The sequence below is a fragment of the Prinia subflava genome, chromosome 2, assembly GCF_021018805.1.
Source record: "Prinia subflava isolate CZ2003 ecotype Zambia chromosome 2, Cam_Psub_1.2, whole genome shotgun sequence".
Lineage (NCBI taxonomy): Eukaryota > Metazoa > Chordata > Aves > Passeriformes > Cisticolidae > Prinia > Prinia subflava.
In genome coordinates, this window is record NC_086248.1 from 87001482 (window position 1) to 87015130 (window position 13649).

Consider the following 13649-nt stretch of genomic DNA (forward strand, 5'->3'; position numbering starts at 1 on the left):
GAGCCAACATTTGATCCAGCGCAGTTAATACATAAATCCCAGTGTGACTGGCAGCTACAGATGGGTGAACCAAGAAATTGCTTGACATATTTGCTTACACTGCATATGAAACTGCTTATCTTGTACAGGAAGGATAACTCTAAATTATCAGTAATCCACTGGATCTTGGTGCTAGTTGAAACAAATTTGAAAAGATTTGCCAAAACTCCGAGATATCCATGTGTATAAATATATAGATTTATACATGCACGTACACACTGTGTCACTGAAGGTGTCACCTGCATGGTGCCTATTTCTCTCACAAGCCTGGACTCACATTAATTCACCCATGTGTGAACAGCTTGAGCACTCTCATCCCTGAGGGCAGCCATAAGCTGGCAGAGGGTTATTCCTCAAATGTGCCTATCAAGGTCACATTTGCCATCCTGCCCTCTTACTTCCCTCTCCTTTTGACCATGGAATTTCTCCTTCTCTCCCCCTTTCCAGGGGCCTTGCTCAAAGACTTGGACCAGTGCTGTTCTGTGCTGTAGGTGAACACTTTGGACCTGATTCTTATTTACACTACAACAGGTTTTACAGCACTATGGCAGTGGAAAGAAACCATGAGATGAATATAGATCACTCCAATTTAAAGCTCCTTTATGTTATAAGGGAACACCATGAAAATGGAAATTGGGTCCCCTATTTTTAAAGCTTGTTGGCAGGTGCCTATAAAGCAAGGAAAGATACTTTCATTGCCTGGGCAATGAGAAATTACATCCTTCTCTGCATTCCTCTTAGTTGTGCTGTGGGCCAAGAAAGGAGCAGAGTGCCCCAGCAGAGACCTCTGAGTGACAAATTGCAGGGCAAGCTGGGATGCCACCTACCTGTCAGAGGATGGGATCCATGTGAAGGAGGATGTTAGTGGGCTCACTCCCAATGGGAAAGGCAGGTGCAATAGCCATGATTTGCACCGTGTCCACTCTCTGTTCCATGTGGGCAAGGCCAAGCCAGGGAAAATGACAATTCACTGCTACAGCTGACCACATCTTGGCTTTCTGATCGTCCCCATCACCACTTCCCATCCCTGCTGACTAACACATGGTGCCAGTGGCCACAGCTGCCCAGAAGTGAGGCATCTCCACCAGGCAATTCCCTTACTGGCAGCAGTCCCCAGGGACCAGTGCACTAATGCTCTGCGGTGTGGTGGTGAGGATACTGGAGTTGGCTTTGCTCTGCAGGACATACCCCCTCCACTTTGCTTTGCTGTCCTTATTCTCCCTCTGAAACAGGACTTCTGCTGTCCCTGCTTGCTCAGTAACCTTTCCTGTCCTCTGGATTTAGTCAACCCAAGCACTGGAATGAACTTGGGAAATCTGTGTGGCAGATGGGGCTTCCTGACTGCCTTGTTGTTCCCTGCAGTAACTTGAATGTTACCCACGAGTACTGCTTCCCTCTTGGGCAAATGAAGATTTATTTTGTTCTTCATGTCTCTGGTAGTGGAAAGTCTAGGCTTGGAGGCTGATCTCCTGTAGATCCTCAGTGGAAGGTTTAGGGCAAACTGCAGGAGGAAGGGCTGCATTCATCTTCATCTAGCACTGCTCCCAGCAGCTGGTGTGGGTCTGCATACATGGGGCTGACTGAGGGACTGGGGGGCAATTCATACAGTCCATAAACAGAGGGAGCTGGCAGAAAATGTGACAGCTGGACAGAAGTGCAGGGGATGGAAAACTGCTAACCCAAACAAAGCCAATAATCTGTTCCCTAAAGATGGGGGTGCCATCATGGGCGAGGAGCAAGGAGAGGTAATTTAAACTGTTCAGTGACATTGCTGTGTCTTCACTTAAGGGAAGGAAAAATGAGCTTTTCAGTGCAGAGAACTCCATGAAACCCCTCCAGTATGCAGGAAGGTGGTGAAGCAAGGCAAGAACAGCTTGAAATGTGAGAGGAGATCAACTATGTGGTAATGCCATGATATTGTTAGATGGCTTGCTTTTACCTGCAATATTATACTCTGCCCTGGAGATCTGTCCACAAAATGTGTAGGAGAAGTAAAAGGAACTGGTAGTCAGGCAGAAAAAGGGTGTAAAATACTGGAATTTTTAATCAAACACAGGGGATAAATAACAAAGACATGGTAGACCAGAATAAAACAATAGATGGGGTAGACAAGGTGTACTGGAGGCTCCTAATTACTTTCTTTCTCAGAGATGATTCATTATATTGAAAAGCTGCTCATAAAAAGCTAGGAAATTATTTTTGTGTGATACATAGCTCCAGGTCTGTAGGAACTCCTTGCTGTCAAAAATTAATATGTCCAAAAACCAGAATGGTAGAAAAATAAGAAAAATATGCATGAATATGGATTATGGAAATACCTTTAATTCTCTGGATTTGCTCCTTCCCAGTGGGATGCGGGACTCTGTACACCCTGGCTGTGCAAGCAGAAGGTGTCTCCCAGTCATGCTGATCTGTAGCCATAGGTCCAATCACTTTGGCAACTCCAAGCTCATCCCTCTGCCATTAACGAGGTAGTTGCTCATCACCTAGGACATAACTGGCGGGCAGCACAAAGCAGGATTTGGTCTGGGTAATGTGACATTTATTCTGCAGGCTTTCAGCTAATGCAGCCCTTGTGAGGGCTGCTGTGGGGGAATGTGGTGCCCTTTCTGTTATGCTGAGGCTGTCAAGAATCCACTCAAGCGATGTAGCCAAGTTTATTGGAAAATCATTGGAGGAAATCAGCTTGCAGGTCATCTTTAAAAGCAGATGAGTCTCATTCCTCTTCTCCCGCTTCTGCTGTTGGAAATGGGAGCTGGCAATGCCGGAGGCTGGGGCAAGGGTCCATTTCCCAGTCCAGCTGCTTACTCACAGGCAAGTCTGTCCTCCTGCCTCCCCCCAGGCTCTTTGTGGAGCAGAGATATTTACTTAGCAGCGAGCACAGTTCCCCAGGCAAAAAAAAAAAAAAAAAGCCATTGAGCTGTGGGACTCATGCCCCTGGTTCTGGGAGAGCAGGCAGGTGGCAGCTGGCCACTGAACTTGCAGAGACCCTTCAAAGTGGCCCAGCCCAGCAGCCTCAGTGGCTGCAGGCTGAAGCCTTCACAGCCCTTGGCTGAAGATCAGGGGAGCCAAATCACTGTAACAGCTAGGACCAGTGTCAAGTGCAGCGCCTCAAAAACCTCTGCAGCTTGTTCTGGGAATAGCTGCATGGGCAGAGCTGCCAGGCCCCTGCAAACCCCTGGGTGCTGCAGCAGTTTGAGCTGGGCTGCTCATCCATGGCCAGGGTCTGACTTTCCAGCCCTGAGCTAGGGAGGGACCTCCCTGGCCAAAGGCAGTGGCTGTGGCTCTCCCCTGCTCCTGCAGCAGCCTGGCAACATTGTCCAGAGTGGCTCCTGATGTCCCCCCATCAGCACAGAGGGGGTGAGTGGGGCTGCTGTCATCTGAGGGATCAAGGTAAGCAGCCAGGAGGCTGCAGTGTGCTGTGCCTGGCCTGACCAGGGTTACTGTGGAGCGTGGGCAGCTGCTATTCCATCACCTGGGCAGCTCCAGCTTGGTGGCTCATTAGCAGCTAGGATATATTAGTAACTGTCAAAGAACTGGAGAGCTACCTTGTTGGGTGAATGGATGAAAACATTTTAACTCCCACAAAAGAGGGAGAGGTGGTGATTAGCTGTGAGATGACAATATGAAATGTCAGAGGCACAGACAGTAAGCACAACTGTTCATTATTATATTAACAGCCTTAATTTTCTGCCTTTAAACACCAGTTTGCTGTCAGTGCAATTAGATTGTGTCTGTGTGTTTAATTTAAATCAATATACTCCTGCGTTTGGAGTTTTCCTCACACATCCTCTGCGAGGCAAGAAGCAGACTAGCCAGCAGGAGCATCTTTTCTTATGTCCTTGAGGTGAAAGCCAGTTTGTGAAGAGGATATTTAGGTGATGCATGTCTCCATGGCAGGTGAGTGTAGCCTGCAGTGATTTATGAAATTTCCACAGATTGGAGTGGGGAAGAGATGACGGCATAGGAACACCTTGAAGAGGCAGGAGGTACAAACAGCACACAGTAATATTTTTAGTGAATTATCTTACAGACCACAGAAAATAATGGGAGGAACAGGGGGAGGGGAACAGACTGTCATGCCAGAAATTGTTGAAGGCCTGATTCTGATTGTGGTTATACCACTCTAAGTCTGAAGCTCCTCAGATGATGTTAATGCTGCCTTGATGCCTGTGAAAGCGAGATCAGTATTGGGCTAGATGCTAAGTCCCAGAAAACAGTGCATTTAGGAATGGGATTTCCCTGATTTCTCTTGCTTGAACAAGTACCAATATTTTTACCTGCTAGGCAAGAGGAAGGGAAGCCCAGGAGAGCACAGAGCTTCCTGCTGATTTCAACCTAGATTTTCTCAATGTCAAGGAATTGCCAGTGTCAGTTGGATCTGGTGCCACATCCCTGTCTCTTTCTGCAGACACAAGGGTGCCTTTGTGCTCACCAGGGCAGGATGATATGCAGCTTTCATTGACATTTGTGCCGTGGTGAGTGCTTACGACAGAGTGACACTGAAACAGAGACTCCTGAGCACTTTCCCCCTCTCTCACCTTTGGCCCAGGATTTCTGTATGTAATTGCTCTGTACTCTACATAGGGTATTTTTCTCCTGTAAGGGCTAATGCAGTATGACTCAAGGAGCTTTATTTTGAGTAGCTAGTCACGTTCTTTTGCTTTATTGCTCGTATAGCTCTGATCTCTGCAACATCCTCTCTCATTCCACTGATACTCCGGGATCATCAAGTTTTCTTGTCAGCTCAAATGTTTTACTTTGGATTCTCATCTACTTTAGTCTGGCCTCCAGAAGCTCTATTGCTGCATCCTCCTCTCCTGGACAGGGAGGAAGCTTACTGCTGTGGGGAGACTGACCTCCATGCTCTCTGTGTCCAACCCAGCCTGCTGTCCCCATCCTGGAGGGAGAGATAAACCCCAGAGGATGGGTTGCTTACCCCTCCTTCCTGGAAGAAGCTTCCAGGCATAAGAGGAGGTGGTGTCCTTTCAGTCATGCATCTCCAAGAAGTCCATTGTGGGAATAACTGAACGAGGGATCCCAGACCTGAAGGGGTGAGAGCATGTGATCCACTAACCTTGACAGGGAACTTGAGCAACCCTGCTGCAGCACCGTACCCAGCACACAGCACCTACCGAGGGGGTGCCAGAAAGACTTTGCCTGCCATGGAGACGTGGAAAAATGGCAATGCTGGGTCCGGCACCCACCCAGCAACTCCAGGCAAATGTGGCAAGGAGACAAGCAGGAGCCCCGGCGCTTTAGCCTGGGCACCAAAACCTGGCTGTTGGGATTAAGATGAAGGCCTGGGGTGCCTGGAAATGCATCATGCGTTACAGAACACAGGACCTGTCATGTTAGATTAAACAAATGGTTCATCTATCTCAGAGCTAGATGGACTGGCAGTGGTCAGTAGCACAAATTCAGCCAGCAGAAATGGCCACAACAAAGCTCTGGGCCAGGATCTAGAGCTGGGCAGGGATCTGATTTTCAGTTTCTGAGTATTTGGTTGATATTCTGATGTCATATATATCATCTAAAAAGCTCTTTCTTTTTCCCATCTCTAGGTTCTACCATTCCTCCTCCTCCATTTTGCTGAGACATCAGCAATTAAAAAAAATGATGACACCTGATGACTGTATCAGGAGAAAGAGCCAAGTGGCTGATAACCCTTTCTGCCTAGGGAGTGGTGTTTGGTCCCAGCTTTTACCTGATACGTGGCAGAACTGACTTTCCTTGCTATGCAGTTCAGGGAAATTTAGAGACTGGGTTTAATCTCTGATCTCTTCTTCCTATAACACACAAGATTGTAGGTAAAACATTTCCCTGGATGTCTAGGCATCCTTCCTGCCCTGCCCTGAACCTCTGGCTGGACAGTAATTCTTACAAGGAGCTGCTCTCAGCATTTCTTCAATGGTGGGCTGTTCCCTTCCCTTTCAAAGTTAACAAAGTACTTGAGCCTGCACCTGATAACTTCCCATCCAGAGCATAACCCTTTCCACTTTCCAGGATGGAGCATAAACATTACAAATGGAATCTCCAGTGGGTAAAGAAAGAACAATCACTTTCTTAATTTTTTTTTAAAGGCACTTTAGGGCTTTTATCAGCAAAGCATTGTGTCCATTAAGAAATAAATTAAGTAATTCTGCAGGCAAGCTAAGTACTGATCCCATGCCAGAATTAATACTGCCCCTTTCCACCAGGAATCTTTAAGGGTCCCTCCCCCATGCCCTGGGATTACAGCTGCTTTTAGCTCATAGATGGAGGATTAATCAGTGGAACTCCTTTGCAGAGCTCCTGAAATAGATATCACAAATCAGGGAGACTTGGAAGGAGTCTGGGAAGTGACAAACGTGAAATTATGTTGCACTTTGTTTGGCATCATGCAGGGAAGATGACTGTGGTGACTTAGAGGTGCTTACCTGATATGGGATGACCTCTGGTTGCTTTGGAAGGAGACCTGGAGTTTGGGAGATAGAAAAGCAGGGTGGGGAGGGTGGAGGGGTGGCTGCAAACTTCAGTATCCAAACAAGGAATTGTGAGACTTGACAGAACCATGTGTAGGAAAAGATAGTGAGAGGCAGTAATTGAAGCCAGCACGTTGTTCTCTGACATGAGGAGTGGAAATCCGGATTCATGCTGGTTTGACACCAGAAGCTGTAAGTTCCCCATTCTTTTGGGACTTTCTTGACAGAGTATCCCAAATCAGATTCTTCTAGATTCCTTTTCCTCAAACCTACAGATGCTGACTCTCGTTCTGTCCCACTAAGTGCAAGACCAAAGTGTGAGGTGTTCTGCCTTGTTAGTATCACCTGCCTATGCCTGAGCACATTTTAATTTGTCAGAAGGGTTTCAGTATTTCATCCCCGGTTCATCCCCTTGTGATGCTGCAGCTGTTTGCATGTGATACAGGTGTGCAGAGAAGGAAAAATTAATGCAGTTAATTTTCATGTAAACAGTACCATTATAAGTCCCTTTATACCAGTTAAAGTGTGACTGTGGAGGAGGAGGGAATACTACTTTAATTACATTGGCTTTGAAGCTATTATCACTAAGTCAGGATGAAAAATTATGCACAGACTATTCCTAAGGGTCTAAATTGAAACAATTCCTATTGAAGAGAAATTCTAATTGAGAAAATCATTGACAGAATGGTGCAAAAGGATAAACCTTCTCTTAGCTTCACACTCAGTACATTTTGCCCAGCTAAAACTGCTGTATGTGGCTCTGTTGTGGGGCTGAACTCTGATAGCTTAAACGAAGGGAACACAACTTGACAGAGCCTATCCTGGACCTTTTTGATTCCCCTGGGGTATTAGAGAAAGATGAGGTGAAAGCGTGACCCCTACTAGAAAAGATACACTACTACAAAGATGTCTGAAGCTGCTAATTGGGACTCATGATACTGTCAAGAAAGTCAAACAACTGCTGCTCTTGATCTTTACCTGACCCAGTGTGGAGCCCCAGCATTTGTCCTATTAGAGCATCAGAGGAATTTTGCATTACCTGTTGGGTTTCCTCACAAACTTCATAGAATCATAGTATGATTCTGGTTGGAAGGGACCTTAAAGATGCTCTAGTTCCAACACCCCCTGCCATGGGCAGGGACACCTCCCATGAGACCAGGTTGCTCAAAGCCCCATTCAACCTGGCCTTGAACACTGCCAGGGATGAAACATCCACAACTTGTTCCAGTGCCTCACCAACTTAGGAAATTCTCTCAAAAAATCCAATAATGAAAATCTTCCAAAATTATTTTCAGTCCTTAGGGTTTTTTCGGTGTGAAGAAGGAAAAAATTGCTGGGAATTGCCCTCAGTTTCTAACAGTCTAAAATGCTTACATCAATAGATGCATTAATATAACCCCTTGTCTGGGGCAAGGAGGTATGTTTGAAACATCTCCCTTCCTCCAGAGATGGTTTAGGCACAGAGCCAAAACACCTCAATGTGTGTTTTGGCTGATGGCCAGGCACAATTTCATCCTGGGTCTAAGTGCAGATGCCCTACCTAGCCTTGACTGCCAGGGAACTGGAGGTATCGTGATGTGCTCTGTCAGCTGCATGACACACACGTGTCCATGCTGGGTCAAGATGGGAGGCTGCAGCAATCCCTATCATCCCCTTTTCTCTGAAAATGACAGTGGAATCTGGGAAAATATCCAGTTTTGAATGCGGGAAGATGGCCTGCCTCTTTCTTCTCCCCAGAACTTCACCTTTTAAGAGCAGGTACGAGACAGGGGCACATGTGACCCCTAATACAGACTCTCTAGCACAAAACTCATGGCACAAGTGTGAAAGTTTTATTATTTTCCATGGGCTGGCCCTCTTTAAGGCAGTTGAGAGGTTTTTTTAAACTGTGCACATTCAGGCCAGTATCTTCAGCACATCACTTCAGGGAGATCTGAGTGCACCATACCCCAGAGCTGCCCTGCTTTTGACCATGTTTTCCTTGCTGTGAGAGATGCTCTTCTGCAAGAGGAGCTTCAAAAAACACTTTCCCCTGTCTCTGAAGCAGTCAGATATAGGGACAGGAGCGGAGAGCTTTCTTGCTAGCCTATGTGTGAAGATCTTAAGCAGAGGGCTGGTCCCCTGCTGCTAGACCCACATGACAGTTCTCTTAGACTTTTCAATCTGTTAGACAGCTGCCATCCCATTCAGACCCCAAATATTTATCTTACTTCTGAGGCGTCATCCTCAAAACAATCTGTCGTACTGACGTGGGCACTAGGGAAAACAGCCCCACACTGACATCAGACACCAAACTCTCCCACCCCAGTGAGCCAGCACCAGCGTTTGACCTTTGAAGATTTCTTACTTTTCTTCTTTACAGCTGGGGGCTTGGATAAAGGTGTGAGAAGTGAAAGGGGGGCAGGGGAGTGGTGCTAGAGCTCAGCTCAGCTGGTTGCTCTGTGGAGCTGCTTTTATTTAGGAGCCCTGAAGTACAGTTATCTGCCTACTTTTCTACTACTTCCTGCCCTCTCTGGTGTGGGAATGTCCACCTGCCTTTTTAAATAGCTGAAGGAACAGTAAATATTTTTATTTGGTTTTTATGCTGTCTAAGAATAGGAAAAAATCTAGATTGCTGTTCACTTCTTAAGTGAAGGCCTTGGGGAAGGGCCCCTGTGGAAGTCAAACATAGAAAACATGAATTTCCATGTGGGAAACTGAGCTCAAATATCAGACTGTACGGACAACAGTTGGCTTGTATGATGGTATGGAAGAGAGGTAGAGGGGCAGAGGAGGTGAAGGCTGTCTCACACAGATCACTAAGATCCCAATTATCTCCAGCTGAGCACCTGACCCTGTGTGCAGAGAAGGAAATGACCACACAGGGAGGAGAAAGGAGCACCTCTGAAACACACAGCTGATTCAAGAGCATGGGCAGTGTCCACCCCAGCAGCTGGCACTGCCCAGAGGTGAATAGCCACAGAGCATATTGTCTTCATGCAGCAGAGACACCAAGCTAGGCACTACCCAGCTCTTTCCAGAACACTTCCCAAACTTTATCACAGAACTACAGCCTCCAAACCAGCCTGATCATTTTGAGTATTGAATTTCAGGTGAAGACTTAGTAACACTTCCCATTTCTGACTCTGCTTCCTGGTAAGTTTATGCTTCCTCTTCTTCCTCTGTTCCTTCCCCATGTTCCCCTTCGCAGTGTTGAGGGGGAGCTACTGTGGGTGGAGAAATTTTGAAATCTCCTTGGTGTTGCTCTTCCTACTGCCTACTGGAGGAGAAAGGAAAATCCCAAGAGAGAATTATTTCTGAGGCCACAAGAAACAGCAAGTCCTCACTGGCTCCCCACACGCAGCAATGAAGCATACCTGAGAGCACAAGACATGTTTATTGCCCTCTATATGCACTGTCTGGGAGATTTGTTCATGCCAAAACAAAAAGTGGGGTCAGGCCCAAGAGAATGGGAGTTGTGATCCGTGGATGCATGCCCAGATTCTGGGATTAAAGGTGCCTTGTCCTCAGCAACTCTCTGAGCAAAGACTTCAAGGGCAGAGACAGGTGGGGCACTAAAGCACCCACCCTCCACAGCAACTGGCTCCAGTTTGGCTGACCCTGCAGGGAATTTAAGGAGTCTCCTATCCAAACGTGCCAGGACAAAGGACCTGGGTTCACCTGTGATTGGAGTGGACTGGTTGTCGTAAAAAGACGGTTTTAATTTTTTATAATGCTATAAATGTACATGATGCAATGCTATTTAAACAATGTGGTTGAAATTTCACAGAGTTTGATGCAAAGGTTTCCAGGGACAGACCCCTGTTGTACAAATGCTGATCCTCAGGGCCCAAAGCAAATATGGCATGGGCTATGCCTGACAGCTTCCCAGGAGGGAAGGTGATACCTGTGATTTTTAAAGGAGCATTTGTTTGAAGGCCAGCTGTCCTGTGAATTAAAGTTGGAAAGAGGCAACATAGCAGCTGCAGTCTTGTGAAAGCAGTGCAGGCAATTACAGAGTTAAGCAAGGTTTTTAGACCCAAGTTCTGGCTTGGTGGTTCAGTGGGGACCCCCTGGAGGTTTGAGAAGCCCAGGCACACAGCAACCCCCACAGTCCTACAAAGTCTTAGCTACATAAAGGGACCTCATCAGCTCATTTTGTTGCTGCTTTTTTCACATTCCAAGAGCACCAAAGACTGTGTTAAATAGTACAATCCCTGGTACTAAAACCTACTGTATCTCACTAATGGTGTTTTACCGTAATGAAAATTGGTCATTTGTTCCTCTTGATTTTCTTTTGCTTTGCTGTCTTGCTCTAGTTTATGATGTTTCTTTGCCTCTGGCTACTTAATTTATGCAATTCTGTCTTAAGAAAGACTTTGTCAAAAGTTCTGTAGGAATCCAGTAGCCTGTAGCAATCAATTCTCCATTGCCTTTTTATCCCAAGTACAACTGAACAATGAAACATGATTTTCCTGTGTAGAAAATCTGCTTGTTAGACCTTAACGTATCTCAATCAGTGGCACTGTAATTATGTTTTAAATTTTCATTACAAAACTTGTTTATCAGAGTAAGATGTATTGATTTGCATGAGATGAATAACCCTAGTGTTTCTGAAAATAGTAGACTTGGTGTTTGCTGTCTTTCAGCCAACTAATCTTATTGAGAGATTATGTATTTTCCTCCAAAATTTCTTTCTTAGGTGCCTTCAGAATTTTTTAACCTGAGCCATCAGAGAGTGGTGATTTACAGCTCTTTAATGCAGTGCATTTATTCTAACATTTTTTCTTTTGACATATCAGTTCCTGACAGTGCCTCATCTTTACGTGCAGGTTGTTAGACTCACATATAATTAAGCTTGTCCAGCACTTCCCATCATAAGATCTTACTTTTTGATATGTAAGATCGTTTCTGGGCAGAGATTTTTTCATGGTTACTCACTCTTCCTTTTTGGGATACATATGTTTGTTACATCCAAAATGATGTAACCGTTTTCAAGACTGAAGCCAGAAAAAAATTATGCCTTTGTGGGCATTAAAGAATAAAGGTGACCTTTTCCTTTAAATGTTCTGTATACAGCGTGCTGTGGAAATAAGACTTGAAATTGAGCACTTGGGTAGCCTCTGAGTCAGGAATGCACCCTTTATCTCTCTGTAAACCTGCCCCAAATGTGGTCCCCAAAAACTGTGATTTGCACATGCCTACTAGGAATTACTTGGATTGTAGAAGTATCTTTCCCCCAAGAGCCCATCTGTCCTGGGCATGTTTGATGCCTCAGGCGATGCAGAATTTGCTGTTCAAGGTCTTTAGCCATGTGGAGCCAGCTTTCAGCAGCTGCTGGGACAGCGGATTTGCACAGGAGCCTGGTAAGGTTTGGAACTTCACCTGGGAGCTGGTAAGAGCAAGAGGGAGAGACAGAAACCAGACTGGGATTTGGAAAAGGGTGAAAGACTGAGACACAATGAGCAAAGGGACTGGGCCTGGAAAATGATCTAGGTGAGGGAAGCAGGATCAGGGAGTCAGGCTGGGACTGAGATTACAGAGGCTGAGACCGTGTCTAGGTGACTGTGTGATGTCCCCCTCCTGGCCACCAGTGTGGCATTCGACTTGCACAGCTTTGCAGGCTCTAATTCTGTTTACAGCCAGTGGCACTCCTAGGGAACATTTCAACTGACCTATATTAAGTGCCTGCTTAGGATGAATCATGCCCCAGGACCGCTGTGTTTTCTCTGCCTTGACGACAAAAGGCTCATCAGCTGATGAGCTCAGAGGGACACCTCTGCAGTGCCTGATCAGATGGGGCCCAGCTCACAGCCTGCAGGAGGGGCATCAGCTGCTGGGCCCTCCGGGTGATCTAAACCTTCCGAGCTGATGGGAACGGGGGATCTGCCTGTATGGCAGAGCCCTGGTCTCAGGCTGGCACGAAAACCCTCTGCAGGGCTCCTCTCCATGTCACAGTCCAAGCCCTGCAGCCCCTGGGTGCAGTGCTGACTCCTTGGTCCTTCCCCTGGGTTGATGGGATGGGATGGGATGGGATGGGATGGGATGGGATGGGATGGGATGGGATGGGATGGGATGGGATGGGTAAGGGTCATATGGGTGGGGGCCAGTCCTCAGTGACCACAACCCTGTGGGTGGGGAGATAATGGTGAGATCCTACAGAGACAGCAGCAACTCTTGGGAAGGAGTTGAAGAGGATGGAGGGAAGCAGAGACAAATGTGACAGGATGTCTTGGAGGCACTGATGGGAAAGGGCAGCAAGACTTGGTGTTGCACCTGGGGAGGGGCTCTGGACTGGAACACCAGCAAGGAAGGGGAATATGGCTGGGAGCACAGGAGATGAGGAAGCAGAGAGGGGCACAGGAGATGAGGAACCCAACCGTGAAGGCAGCAGAGCAAACAGCAAGGAGAAAGGAAATACTGAAATGCTATTTATTAAGTTTGTGCTGCCTACCTTGTGCAGTGAATGAAACAGGGCCCTGCGGGGAAAACACTGTGTAGCCACATAGTTAATGCATAAGGGAGCAAACTAATGGTTGCCTGAAGATCCCTGCCTTTTCCTAATTTTTCAGTGTTTGACTTTGTACTGTCATTTTAATAAGTTTTGTTATGTGTCAGATGTACATACTCTGCTACAATGTTTCTGGAATGAGTGATGTGCATCCTCATTTTCACCCTGTTGCATCCCACACTGTTTCTCTGTTTAATGCTTGGTCCAAAAAGCAGCTTACCCCTCCAGCCTTTTCCTGCTTTCCTACTAGCAGGTGAGAGCTTGAAGGAAAATACAGACCTTCAATGCTGCTGCCTAAAGGCAGGAACATTGCCCACTGAATTTCACTATCATTTAATGCCTTATCCTGGATGCAAATGCTCACGTGGTTTACAGAGCACACACTAGAGCAATAAAAAACAGGCAAGGAAATCAAAGATGTATTTCTGTTCTGTTTTTGTTTTACCAGTTGTGTTTAATGCAGTGCACTTAAAGTGCCTCTAGAATACATCAGAGTGGTTTTGATGGTAAGTTTAACTGCCAAACTATTGCCTGCCTCACTGGGATTCCTTCCCATCTTCAGATCCGTATACTCCATGTCTCACATCACCACTAATGGGAGAAGGGTGACATGTGCTGCCAGCCTAGCAAGAGCAAAGCCTGAGGAGTTTGGAATT

The 13649-nt window shown here is 46.4% G+C and overlaps 1 long non-coding RNA gene across 1 annotated transcript in view; it reads left to right on the top strand.

The window, feature by feature from the left end:
- The window catches only part of LOC134547783 (uncharacterized), a 61108-nt gene that overhangs the window by 46621 nt on the left and 838 nt on the right, over positions 1 to 13649 (top strand). The gene's annotated exons all lie outside the window — the stretch shown is intronic.